Source organism: Microcebus murinus, chromosome 10 (genome assembly GCF_040939455.1).
Source record: "Microcebus murinus isolate Inina chromosome 10, M.murinus_Inina_mat1.0, whole genome shotgun sequence".
NCBI lineage: Eukaryota > Metazoa > Chordata > Mammalia > Primates > Cheirogaleidae > Microcebus > Microcebus murinus.
Window position 1 is genome coordinate 1,980,123 of NC_134113.1, and position 13,260 is coordinate 1,993,382.

The window sequence follows — 13,260 nt, forward strand, 5'->3', positions numbered from 1 at the left end:
TCCTGAGAGATTTTGCAGGTGCATAGAGGCTTGTTAGACCCCTGCAGGGTCCTCAAGCCCAGACAGTGAAGCTACCTTCCACTGGGCGAGCCCTTCCCATGGGGACGGCACCAGAGTCTCGATGACTGTGATGGATGGAATGTCCCAGGACCATGGATGTGCGCATAGCCTCTGGGGTCCCACTCCCGCCCCTGCCAAGCTGGCCCTGCTGCAACAAGGAGGCTCGTCCCTGATGGAGGATACCCCTTCTTCCATAAGCTTTTTCCATAAAGGGTCAGCTCAGCTTCCAGACCAGTCAGGGTTTAAAAAATGTAACAGCATCCAAATGAGAAGGTAGACAACTGAGAGGGCAGGTCATAGACCCACATGTGGGCAAAGGCCACAACAGCCAACGAGGCCCTTGGTGTAGGAGGGACACTCACCCCCTCCCCCAGCCCCAGGAGCTTGCTGGAGTGCAGCGTGCAGCTCTGTGCTCTTGCACACAGCGTTGGCGAGGAAAAGGCCACCTGGAATGCCTCTGGGAACTTACTTCACATTCTGGGAACAGAGCAGTGGGGAAGGATGAGAATGTACTTATTAGGCCCTGCAGGGCTGCCCACGTAAATGACGTGTCCTGCCGCCAGCCCCGTGGGCACCATGGTGCCCTCCCTGGTGGAAGGAGCTGCATATCTGAGTCTCAGGGGTGGATAGAGGGGCCCACTCCACCCACACCCCTCCCCACCCCTGCACCCGGGGCTCTGGGAGCTTTAAGTGTCAGCTCCAGCTGTTCCCATGCCTGGCTGTGCTTTGGAACAACGTGACATTTATTAAGAACACAGACTCAGAGGTCCAGTTATGGGTTGAGTTTCATGTGTTGAATGCTGACCCCGGCACCTCAGAGCTCGAGCTGACTGGAAATCAGGGTCATTGCAGATGCAATTAGTGGCAGTGGAGTCACAGGGGAGTAGGCTGGGCCCCTGGTACCAGATGACTGGTGTCCTTACAAGGAAGGGACATGCATGGAGGAGACAATGTGAAGAGACATGGAAGAAGCTGGTCACCCTCGAGCCAAGGAACTCCCGAGAGGCCTGGACAGAGTCTCCCTGAGTCTCTGGGAGGAACCAGCCCTGTCAACACCTCAACCTTGGACTTCCAGCATCCATAACTGTGAGGCTGAAAAGCCGCCCAGTCTGGGGTGCTTTGTTACAGCAGCCAGAGGGGGCTGATACAGACCCCTTCCCAGAGTCAGAAACACCGGGGCAGAGGTCCTAGAACCCCTACTCAATAGGTCCTTCTCTGACTCTTAGGAAGCCACGTGGGCACCATCCCAGTACACAGCCGGAGCTCCCAAAGCTTCCACGTGCACATGGATGTCGCTGACATGCAGATCTGACTCAGCAGGTCTGGGCCGGATACTGAGATTCTGCACATCTAACAAGCTCGCAGGCGATGCTTGGGCTGCAGGTCTGAGCACCTCACCTTGGGGAGGAAGGGACCTAGGTTTAATAGTGACAGGTCCAACATGTGTGGTCAACCCCTGTTAGAGTGGAGGGTGTCCTCTGGGTTGCATGCCCCCCCCTTTGACCAGTGATGCAGGGGTGAAGGTGAGAGGGCAGGGGTCACAGTGCCAGGTGGCAGGAGGGCTGGAGAGGAAAGGTTTCCTCCATCCCTGGGCCAGTTGTGTTTAGACACACACTGCACTGCCCCCAAGCTAAATGGTATGTGGAATGCAAGCAGGAAACACAGCACTCTGCGAAAGAGTTCAAGATCCAATTTGGAAGCCTCATAAACGCGTTAGAGAGATAGAGGAGACGGGGTGATTAAGCACCAAATTGCACTCCATTATCATGCTATCACGGCTTCGATCAGTCCCGGGCTGGCCTGGACCCCCTCGCAGCCCCGTGGGTGGGTTCGTCCTGTAGCAGCTGGGCTTTCTCCTGGGATGGGGGCTCCAGAAAGGGTCTGGCACTGGGCTGGACCCAGCACGGGGAGGTCGGCAGTGGCATTTCGGAATGGATGTCTCTTGTGATTCACACTAAGGTGTGAAGGAAGCTCTGGGTTCCCGGATGCAGTTGTGTTAGGAGGAAGTTGTGTTTCTCCACATTGTCACCATTTCCCATTGGTTGGCGTGTCCTCTTCCTCTTGCAGATTTATAGGAGTTTGCCCTTCTGGATACTCACCTTTCTTAGGTGTATTATAAATATCTTACTGAATTTTGTGGCTTTCCTTTTTTTGTGGTGTCATTTCACAGACAAAAGGTTTTTACTTCTGAAATGCTTTATGGCTACTGCTTTTGTGTCTTTAAGCAATCCAAGGGTTCCTGTGTTTTATTTTAAAATATTTATAGCTTTGCATTTTTCAATTCTTTAAATTATCTAAATGTAGATTAAATGTAATTTAAACATAATTGATGTGTTTAACATTGTAAAGCAGGCATCCTACCAGTTTGTTTTTTTCCTTGGTTTCTTCTTTTTTTGTCCACTTGGATAAGAATTAAGTGATGTCCTGAACCACACATGGAAGGCTTCTTTCTGCTGAGCTGCAATGGCACCTCCCCCGTCCTTCCTGTCCTTGCCCCACCCCCACCCTCCATCCATGCACATAGGTTTTCCAGTTTAGTGGTCTGAGTTTAGTGGTCCTCTTCCTGGGTGTTGTGGCCGTTTTTGGTCCTTTCCATCCCACATACATGTTAGAATCGTCACCCAGTTTCCACAAAGACCCAGATTGGGATTTCCATTGAATCTTCGAGTGAATTTAGGGAGATGTGACGTCACATTAAATATCCAATCTTCCTCACTATAAATACGAACTGTCTTTCAACATGTTTCTGGTTTTTTTCAACAAAGATGGATTATCTCTCCTCGTGAGATTTTTGCACCTATTTTGTTAGACTCCTTGCTGTGCACCTTACATTGTTGTTATAAATGTCTTTACCAGCTACATTTTAGGATTGCTGATTTATAGAAAAGAAACTGTGCCTTTTTAAAATATTTATTGATCTTGTATCTAGTGCCTTGCTAAATGAATACTAATTTTAATATTTTTTAAAGAATATATCAGGGGTTCTATTTAAGTAATTACGATACCTCCAAATAATGACCATTTATATATATATTTATATATATGTATATTTTATTTTATCATGCTGTTCAAACATCTCACATAAAAAGGGTGCTATAGGAATTATGGCTTCTTGCTTATGATTTAGAAATTATCAATAGAGACAATGATCATTTATTTATTGATTTATGCCACGTGAGACAGTGGCAGACGCAGATGGCTCCCTATCGCTTCCCTTTGTGGAAATCAGATTTCTCACAGCCACCCTTCATAGGAGGACGGGGCCCCTCAGGAAACCGTAGCCCAGCTCCTGCATTAAAAAACGGCCAAAGCCCCCGAAACTGCCATGAATGCCCCAAATCCTGGGTTCTCAGATGTGGCATTTTTCCTCCACTGCGGAGCCAGCTTTTATGATTTTAGGACATTCTCCATGTATTTGCTACCTATAGGTAATTGCAATACTTTCTATTGAACGTATGCAAGCATTTTCAATGACATATCTTAAAAGTTACCCAGGATCTGGGAGTTTTTTTTGTGTCTGAGGGACTTTTAAGAGACCCACTGCGCCCAGCTGCTATTCATATGTTTTACACTAAGAGACGAGGGGCGGCCGCGTGGGCTCCTGGACAGTCCGATCTCCAGTGCTGGAGAAAGTATCTCAGCGATGCCATTTGCTAATGGTGGGACCCGGGCCTGACACTGGACTTCCCTCATCTTCTGCATCTTCCTTTCTAAGACGGGGTGGTAATAACGTCTCTGGAAGACTGTCAGGAGGGTGGTCGGGGTAATCTATGTTAAGTGCCGGGAAGATCATCCCGTCCTCAGTAATTGCCTCCGCGCTTGCGGGAAGAGAAAGAGAGGGAGGGAGCGGTTCAAGTGTCGCCTCCGCTGGAAACCCAGCTGCAGGTCTCTCCTCCTCCTGCCTACTGACTGGATCGGGTCCTCCGCTGTTAACCGAGAATACTTGGGGTTCTTTCCCCTCAAAAAGTGCCACCGTGCTGTCACTTTGCAGTTATTTACCGTCCTTCCAACCAGAAATTGAGCTGTTCTTTGCCCCTGCTTCCCAGCCCGGAGCAGGGTAGCCGCCTGACGGGAGATGCTTGCAGAAATGAGTTCATGAGAGAAAGAGCGCATGGAGTTCCACCGGCAATCATTCTGAGATGTGCAACAATTGGGATAATTTGCTGGATTACATTCAGCGAGTGGCGGGCGCTCAGTAACTGTCTGCGGGGATGGGTGATACGCACGCCCTCCCGACGACCGTCTGGACGGCAGGAGCCCCCGTGCTCTTGCCTGAGCTGACGGGAAGGACGGCTCGCCCTTCCCCGCCCCCACTGCTCGGCACAGGTGCACAGCCGGGGAGGTCCGTGCCCGGGACTGGCCACCCCTCGGGTTTTGGGTCAAACATAAGGAGCATCTCGTCCCTCTTAGGGCATGACACCTAAGAAAGATCCCTGACCAACCGCCTGCTCCTGCACGGAGATTCAAACTCTGAGCTCAGGTTAGGTGCAGCAGAGGTAACCCCAACTAGGGGGAAAAGTGTTGTTTCCAGTGACTTCTTAAATGCCCTTAGTGCCGGTTGTATTCACGTGGCATTTAAAGAAGACGGGTGGATACCGAGGAGCAATCTCGAGGTAATAATTGTCTCAATTTATTTTTCAGAAACCAAAATCGGAGACAAATTTGTCCCCAGGGTCCTCTCTGGAAGCAGAGTCTCCGCACACCAGTCGTATTTAATGCAGATAAAAAGCTGCCACGGCTCCTACATCCTCTCAGGTGAACGTGCACGTCGGAGCTTCCTGTTACCTTGATGTATACCCCCTTGGAGTGGATCTGGGTCCTGTAGGTACCTGTTTGTGAGGTTTGGCTCATTCCTGCCGTCCCAGCAGAGACGTGCAGGCACCCGCCGGGCAGCCCGCGCCGAGCCGGGCGCTGCACACACAGGCAGGAGGCCCAGGTTCCTGGGAGCGCGCGGTCTGGGGGGCAGCAGCAGGCAGGTGACTACTGTGATTGGCGTGCCCTGGAGCGCCGTGGGAACACGGGAGCAGTGCGGTCGGGCGTGTCTATGTGGACTTCTTAGAGAAAATAATGTTGACATTGTGGACATGGAGGATGAATGAGCATAAGGCGCGAAAGGGAGGAAGAGAATAGCCGAGAAGAAACGCCGTGAAGAAGGCGCCGCCGTCAACAGGTATCACGACAGGTGCTCTCCTGTCTGAAGGTGCTTGGGAGTGAAAGAGACACCACAGGTGTGCGCCAGGTAGGCCCAGGCAGCCTGGTGTGTGCAGCTCTGCGTACAGGGACGCACCTCAGTTTGGCATCCTTGGCCCCGGCGTGCTGAGCTGTGTGGTCCTGGCATCTCGTCCTTGTCCCTCCACCCGGGTCAGGGAGGGCCACAGCTCATGCACCACAGCGGGGACCCCTGCACCAGCCCACAAGCTTGTGCTCAGAGCCATTGTGCGTTCCCTGCTCCCCACACCCCACCCAGGACGAAGCAGGTGCTTGAGGGCATCTCGAGCCAACATCGACTTCACGTATTTTGACTGTGCATCGTTTTCACTCCATCCGGCGCCTTGGGCCTCTGTGTGTCGCGCTAATTCTTGAGGTTTTCAGAAAAACGCTCAAGCATCCATCGGGAGAGTCACCTGCTACAGCAGCAGTGACCATGAGGGTGGAGGCGCAGGCGGCCGGGATGGGCAGGTGACCCAGTGGAAGATGCGCTGGTGCCAGACCCCAGGGGTCCGGTCCCTCCCGTGGCTGCAGGGAGCAGCTCTCTAGCCCTTTAGGGGAGATCCCTGCTGCTCCCTCCAGTTTATTTGTCAACCAAGGGTGAAGAGAGAGCTGCCCAGGCCAGCAAGGGGGCACAGCTTGGGGGGACTGGGGACAGGATGGACATGCTTATGTCATGATCACCTTATTTCTATAGTTGCTCTATCTTCCCAACCCCAAGGGAGGTCGTCAGCTCCCCCTAAGGTGGGCCGGGTCCTGGCACAGATGTCTCTACCTCCAGAACGTACGCTTATTGTAAATCTTACTAACATAAAGGACATGTGGCATGCAATTTGCAAATAATAATAAACTGGACCATACTCTTTATTGTAAATTCCACATAGCTAACTGATGTTTTCATTGATTTTTGCTCAAGTCTTGTATATGTGGCCAACCTGAAGTTGCAACTGACGAATGAGTGTAGCTCCTGCATGAACGTTGGTTGATATTTCTGTTTATTAAAAAATGAACAAAAATGTATACGTCATGCGTAAAATTTACACATTCACGCACATCACCCATGACATCTGTGTGCAGTGCAAACAATTAGAGTAAAGCAACGAAGACACGTGCCGGCAGGTCACTCACTGGCCGAGGACCCGAGTGAGGACTTTTGTGTTGACTAGTTCCCAAGGACTAGGTGAGTATTTCCTCACTTTTTTTGTGATGCACAAAATGTAGCAACTGTAGACACGACCCGTGTGCACATTCGCCCTACGTTAGGGGCAGTTTCTCCACTGCTTTACCTCCACATAATCCACAAAGCAGTAACTGGAGCCCTGGTTTGTAGTGCTGGCCGATCCCCGTGGTGTAAACACTCCCCCCGGCTGAGTTTGAGCGGCAAACTGCCCCGAACGCGAACACGGCACCCGGCCGGGGTGAGCAGCGGCGGACACCGCACGACATCGCCGCCGTGCAGGAAAAACGGGTGCAAATAAAACCTCAGGAGCGAAAATAACAGGGAGAGGTGTTGTGGCAGAGCAATTAGGAAGGGCTGAGATTTAAGTATGCGTGGCTCTTGCTTTAGTGTATTTAATTGTGTTAAATGAATTTATAGAGCATAACTTTAAATGACGCCTGTTGTATTAATATGAGCTTCCTAGAGCCACCGTAACAAATCACCACAAACTGGGCGGCTCACAACAGCAGAGACGTGCCCCCTTTGCAGTTCCGGACGCAGAGTCTGAAATCAGGGGCTGGCAGGGCCCTGACCCCTGTGGGCTCGAGGAGGACCCCTCCCCCAACCCCGTGCCCCTTCCGGCCTCTGGTGCCTCCGGTTGGTTCTCTGCGTCTCGATGCATCAGTCTAACATCTGCCTTGGTCTCTGCACGGTCGCTTGTCCCTGTGTGACCCTCGCCCCCCCGTCTTTCTCTGCTAGGACACCTGCCTCTGGGCCGAGAGCCCACCCTAAACCGGAGGAGTCTGAACCGCATCGTTTCGGTAAAGACCCCATTCCACATAAGGCCACTCGGCACGGACGGGCCCGGTGGACGTACCTTTTTCCTTTTTCTCCTGAGGGGAGGAAGGGGCATAATTCACCCTGGTTCACTTACATTTGTCAACTGGCTCTTAATAGTCTTGAAAAAAGTCTCCATCTTCTGTCTCCAGCCAGCTGAGCCGCCGCACGTGCTCCTGGAGAGGCCCCCGACCGGCTCACGCTCCCGTGGAAACGCGGCAAACCCTGCTGCCCACCCGGCCACGCAGTCACGAGCACACTCCGCTCTCAAGCTCTGTCCCAGGGCCACCGTAGAGGGTCTCCCCTTCCAGGCTCACGAGACCCCCTGAAATGCGGATCCCGGTCAGGGCTCTGCTGGGGTGAGCGGGGCGGGCGCTGCCCTCCGGGAATGGGGAGAGGAGGTGGGCAGGAGCGTGGCCACCAGGCGACGCCCACACAGCGTCCGGCCAGCCAGAGCCGGGACACGGCGGTGGCGGGGTGCTGGTCTGCCCGCAGGGTCCCGGGAAGGAGGGAGCTTTGCCTGGGCAGCTCCCGGAGCCTCAGGGTGGGGGCTGCTTCTCCAGGGCGAGGCCACCCTGAGCCCCGGGGGCCGGCGGCAGCTCAGAAAGGGAACGGTGAGGAGGACACTGAGTCACCTGCTCTGGACCTCCTGTTCTCCCCTCGGGACAGACGGGGCCGGAGGTGCTCAGCAGAGCAGCGCTGCCCACACTCCCCACGCCGGTGTGAGTCACTCATTGCTGGTTAGAAACCGTGGGGCGCTTGGGGGACTCGCCCAGCACAGTGACAACAATGCGTCTGTCGGTGTCTGAAATGCAGAGCATCCCAGGGATGTGACAGGCCCTGCGTGGTTGGATGTTTCTGCCGATGGTGCCCAGGACCCTCAGCTTTCCCTCCTATCCTGTCCAGAGGGCTCGTGAGGCCCCCGGGAGGTGATGGCAGTGAGGGGCCCGAAGGCCTGGCTGGGGTGGCCCCCAGGGGGCGGGAAGAGGACAGGAGGTCAGCCTGGCCAGCGGCTCACCTGCAGCTCACACACTGGGGCGGCGCCCACCCCAGGGACTCTGGGAGAAGCCCCCAGGGCATTAGAACGTCTGCCCGGGGCTGCGTGGTCTCGGGGTCGGCTCTTCCTGTGTTCCAATTGGGGGTCAGCTCTCGTCACATGAACGGGCTGCCCCCCAGTTTATAGAGCAGCCAGGGCTGAGTCTGCCCCTCCCGGGACTCGTGGAAACATCTGGAGACATTTATCTGTCCTGACGCGGGGGAGGGCTCCTGGCACCTGCCGGGGAGAGGCGGGTCCCAGCAGGACGCCCCGCTGTGCTCTGCGCGGCCTCCGTGCAAAGCGGCGTCCGCCAGAGACGCTGAGGCTGAGAGACTCGTTCTTGGACGAACAGACATGCATCAATGATGTTCTCGTGGTGCTGCTCACGCCTCCCGCTACGCTGGGCCCGTCTGGGCTGATGGTGCACACGGGGTTGGTCACCTCCCGTTCTGGCCGATGGCGGGTGTTCCAGGATGGCCCCGGCTCTGCTCCACGTGGCCGTCCCTCCAGCAGGTACCCAGGAGCTTTCTCACGGCACCGCCAGGGTCCCCAGAGAGTGACAAGCACGCACGCCACCCCCACCCCCCAGCCTCGGCCTGCATCATGCTTGCCGACGCCACTGCATGTGGGGGTCACATGGTACTTCGGACTCAGGTGGGAGCTGAGACCCTGGCAGCAGAGGGCGGGGGCGGGGAGCAGGAAACGCCGCCCGCCAGCCACGGCCGGTTCCTGGGCCACGCTCGAGGGAGAGAGCGGCAACTCCCCCGTTCCTAAGGCTGTGGTTGATGGTGGAGTGAGCACGTGCGTGCCAAGCACCCGCGCTCCGAGCAAGCGCCTCGCTTTCGACCCGGCCAGAGCCGGGGCCTCCCACCTCCCAGTTAGTTCTGCGTTCCTGCCGCCCAGGAAAACCCAATCCCTGACAAAAATGCACTGTGCTGCAGCCGGGTGTTGATCGGGGACGCTCCGGACTATCCCAGGCACCTGCTGTGTTCACACCCAGGTAAGGGCTGCCCCCCAGCTAAGCTCAGGCGGGGCTGGAATTTAGAAGTGCTGCAGCAGCAGCTTGCCGGCGTAGACGTGCGTTCCCTTTTCCTTAACTCGCGTGGGTGGGGAGTCCCGCGAGCCTCGCGTGCGGCCCCTCGTCACCTGACGGGCACGGTCAGCTCTGCGTCCAAGGGCGGGGGAGGTTCTGCTCCGTGCCCCCCGCGTGCGGTGAGGACCGGCCACGGTGACGCCACAGTTTCAACGCGGTTCTTTGGCATCTTCTTTTGTCTCACTGTTTGCTGCTTTTTTCCCCCACTTTGGCATGTAAAGGTGTGTATGTGTTATACATGTCAAGGGAATGACAGCTTTTCACCGGATTGGGTCTTTTCCTAGAAGTCATCAGGTAGTTGACGTGCCTTTGGCGTCTGCCACGCGCGAGCTGGAGCGTGAGGAGTTGGGCAAAGAGGGACGGGGCCGGGACCCTGCACGCAGAACTCGCAGCTTGTTGTCATCCACGGACATGTGGACACGTGTGCCCACGAATGCCACTTGGCTTAGCACGGCAGCCCGGTTAGTTGTGCTCGAATTTAGAATGAAAGCCAGACTCTGTTTTCTGAAGACGGCTCTCGCTCTCTCTCTCTCTCTCTCTCTCTCTCTCTCTCTCTCTCTCTCGCTCTCTCTCTCTCTCGCTCTCTCTCTCTCTCACATAGATTTTTCTCGCTGGAGCTGAGATCTGTAAGAAGCAGGTTAGGAAAGGCCCAGAGGATCAGTGTGCAGAGGGCTTTAGGTGTGGAGCCAGGACAGGAAGACTTCGTGTTCAGGGAAACGGGGGTCGTCTCGTTTTGCAGAAGGAAGTTGAGTCTCATGAAGGGATGACCCTCGTTCTTGGACGGTTTGTCTAGAAGCCTCCTGACGGCAGGAGGGTGGTCCCAGTGACCCCTGGGGAGCTCCTCTGCCCTGTGGGGTTGGGGGCCTGAGCCAGGAGCTCGGGGAGTGCCCCTCGCGTGCCCTTGGCCAGAGTGGCCATGGCTATGGGCTGACAGCACAGGCCGGGAGGAAGGACCTGGGTTTCACCCAAGGCAGCCTGGTCCAGGTCACCTGTCCCCTTGGGAATCCACGGGGACTGTCCCAGCACCAAGGAGGAGGCTGTCCTCATGGCAGGGGACCGTCCTGCTCTGACTCAAGTCCCACCTTCCATCCTCTTTGAAACAAGGCAAAGTATTAGTATGAACAGGCACAGAGCTGAAAGCAAGACCCAGAGCCCGAGCTTAGCAATCGCACAAAGTCTCAATCTAAGGTCTGTTCTAAGAGCTGCTAACTATTTTTCTTTCCCTGATGTATCTTTCGATTTTTCTCAAAGAAGTCGCCCACAACAGTGTTAGTGCTTCATAACAGCCACAGATGCAAAAGAAAAAAAAAAAATACAATCTTTATTATCATGCATAACCATTTTATTTCCTGCAGGATGAGAAAGATTCAGGAGAGAAATGGTGATTGTCCGGTTATTTTTACATGCAAATAAATTGCAAATCAGTCTCCCAGGACAACGTGTCCTGTCTTTAACTCACTCTCCCAGGGGAAAACAAGCCAAATGTGCTTGGGAACACTTGGACGCTCTGCCTCTCCGTGACGGCAGGACAGCAGCCTGGTAGTTTTCCACTGCGTCCTCGGGGCGCAAGATGAGTGTTTTGGGGGGAAGCCGGCAGCCTGGGCGGGTGCTGAGGGCTCTGAGTCAGGTGTCCCGTCTGGTGCTGGGACGAGCCTGGAAGCCACACACACGGTCCTCCTCACCCTTGCTGCTCATCTGCTTCCAGCTCAAGCTTCTCAATCTCGTTGAAACCGTGTCACTAAAGGGGAAGCTGGAGCCAGAGAGATGACGCAGCCCTCCCAGGCACGGCCCAGCTCCTAGGAGCAGAACAGGCACGGCCGCCCCGGTGGGGTGGTCCCACCACGGAGCACCTTTCTCCAGCTCTCCCCGAGGGGCGGTGGCAGAGCAGCCCCGCTGCCAGCCTCAGGCGGGGGGTCCCCGTCTGCATCACCCATCACCCCCAGAGGGCCCCACCCCAATCTGTGCTCGACCTCCAGCCAGGCCTTCGAGCTGAACACTCAGATTTCTCTCTGGGATGGTCTTCCTCCTCCTCCTGTGTGCCTCCCCGCCGGTCTACTTCATCGCCACGCTCTGCCCGGTGTCTCCTAAATACCCTCACCCCGTCCCCACTGCCCTGACCCCGGCTCATTGCTGCCAGAGTTTTGCATTTCTGTGCGATGGGGACAGAGGTGGCTCCCATCTCAGGGGGCTCCTGTGAGGACAGCATGAGTCAGTTCGCGGGCAGAGCTGGCACAGAGGAAGTTCTCTCCCGCAAGGCCCAGGGTGAGGGCACAGGCCACGTGTCCACACTCTCCTGTCCTCCTGGCCCCAATTGGGCCTGTGTTTCCCGGCCACTCCTGCCATGGGCAGGGCAGGGGCTGAGCTCTGGCTGAGGGGAGAGGTCTGACCCTTTTCGGTCTGACCCTGCAAATCCACTCTTGGGATCTGGTGCTACTTCTCTCTCGTCCCCTCTGGCAGCCAGATGGAGAGAAGCCGGCAGAGAACACCAAGGCCCTGGGATGACAGAGTCACCTAAAGGAGCCTGGGTCCCTGAGTGGCTTCATGGAGCAGAGCACTCTCCGCCCAGCCCCACCTGCACCCAGGGGGTGGGCTCAGGAACGGACCATCATAAACCCGCGTTGTGAGGTGTGATATCGCTCACTGATGATGACAACACTAGTGGCCTCATGATCATCATCACCCTTTCGCAGTTTTGAATGTACATATTTATTTCTTTAATTAGAAAAACCAATGCACCGGAATTAAATACGTGCATCTTTGTGGAAGGTTGGAGTTTTACATTGAAGTGCTCTGGGACGGCTGGCTAGTATACTGAGGAAAAAAAGTAGTGATCTTTCCTCTCAATAAACACCAAAATTATTTCCAGCTATGTTAGAATTAATGATGAAAAAAATTTAAGATAGCACCTTTGCCAAAACTCAATTAACAGACAGATGTTTGTTTGACTATTTCTGGTTTCTACTCCATCCAATGCATCTATTGGCCTCAACTACTCGAGTCTGTACACCCCTGTCTTGGTTACTGTAGCGGTGCATTACATTTTGAAACAAGGTAGCATAAATACTCCAGATTTGTTTTTTTCCTAAATTGCACCAGCTGTAATCACACCTTTACATTCTGCATACATTGTGTTTTCAACTTGCTGCTTTCAATTAAACTTCCGGGGATTTTGACTGAGATTACCTTCGATGTATAGATCCATTGGGGGAATCGTCCTCTCAACAATCGTTGCTAATTTTTTCTAGGTATAGCACCATTGCAGATTTTGACTTAATTCAGTTTTCTTCAAGTAAATACTCTGTATGATCAGATTCTGGTGAAATTTATTATGACTCATTTCATGGCCCCGCGTGGGACCTGTCTGGGTGAATGGACTACGTGTAGCACCTGGAATAAGGGCGGGTCCTGCAGTTGCTGAGTGGAAATTCTATCCACGCCACAAGGCCACGGTGGTCACTGTGCCATTCAGAGCTTCTGTGTCTTCACTGTGTCTTTGTTTCATCTCGTTCTTTTATCAATTGCTAATAGAGGGGTGTTACAGTTTCCAACTACTGTTAAGGAGTTACCTTTTTCCCTTTCATTCTGTCAACTGTTGCTTCATTTATTTTGAAGTTCTATCATTAGATGCACATACATTACTTTTTTTTTTTTTTTTTTTTTTTGAGACAGAGTCTCACTCTGTTGCCCGGGCTAGAGTGGGTGTCATGGCGTCAGCCTAGCTCACAGCAACCTCAAACTCCTGGGCTCAAACAATCCTCCTGCCTCAGCCTCCCGAGTAGCTGGGACTACAGGCATGCACCACCATGCCCGGCTAATTTTTTATATATATTTTTAGTTGGCCAATTAATTTCTTTCTATTTTCAGTAG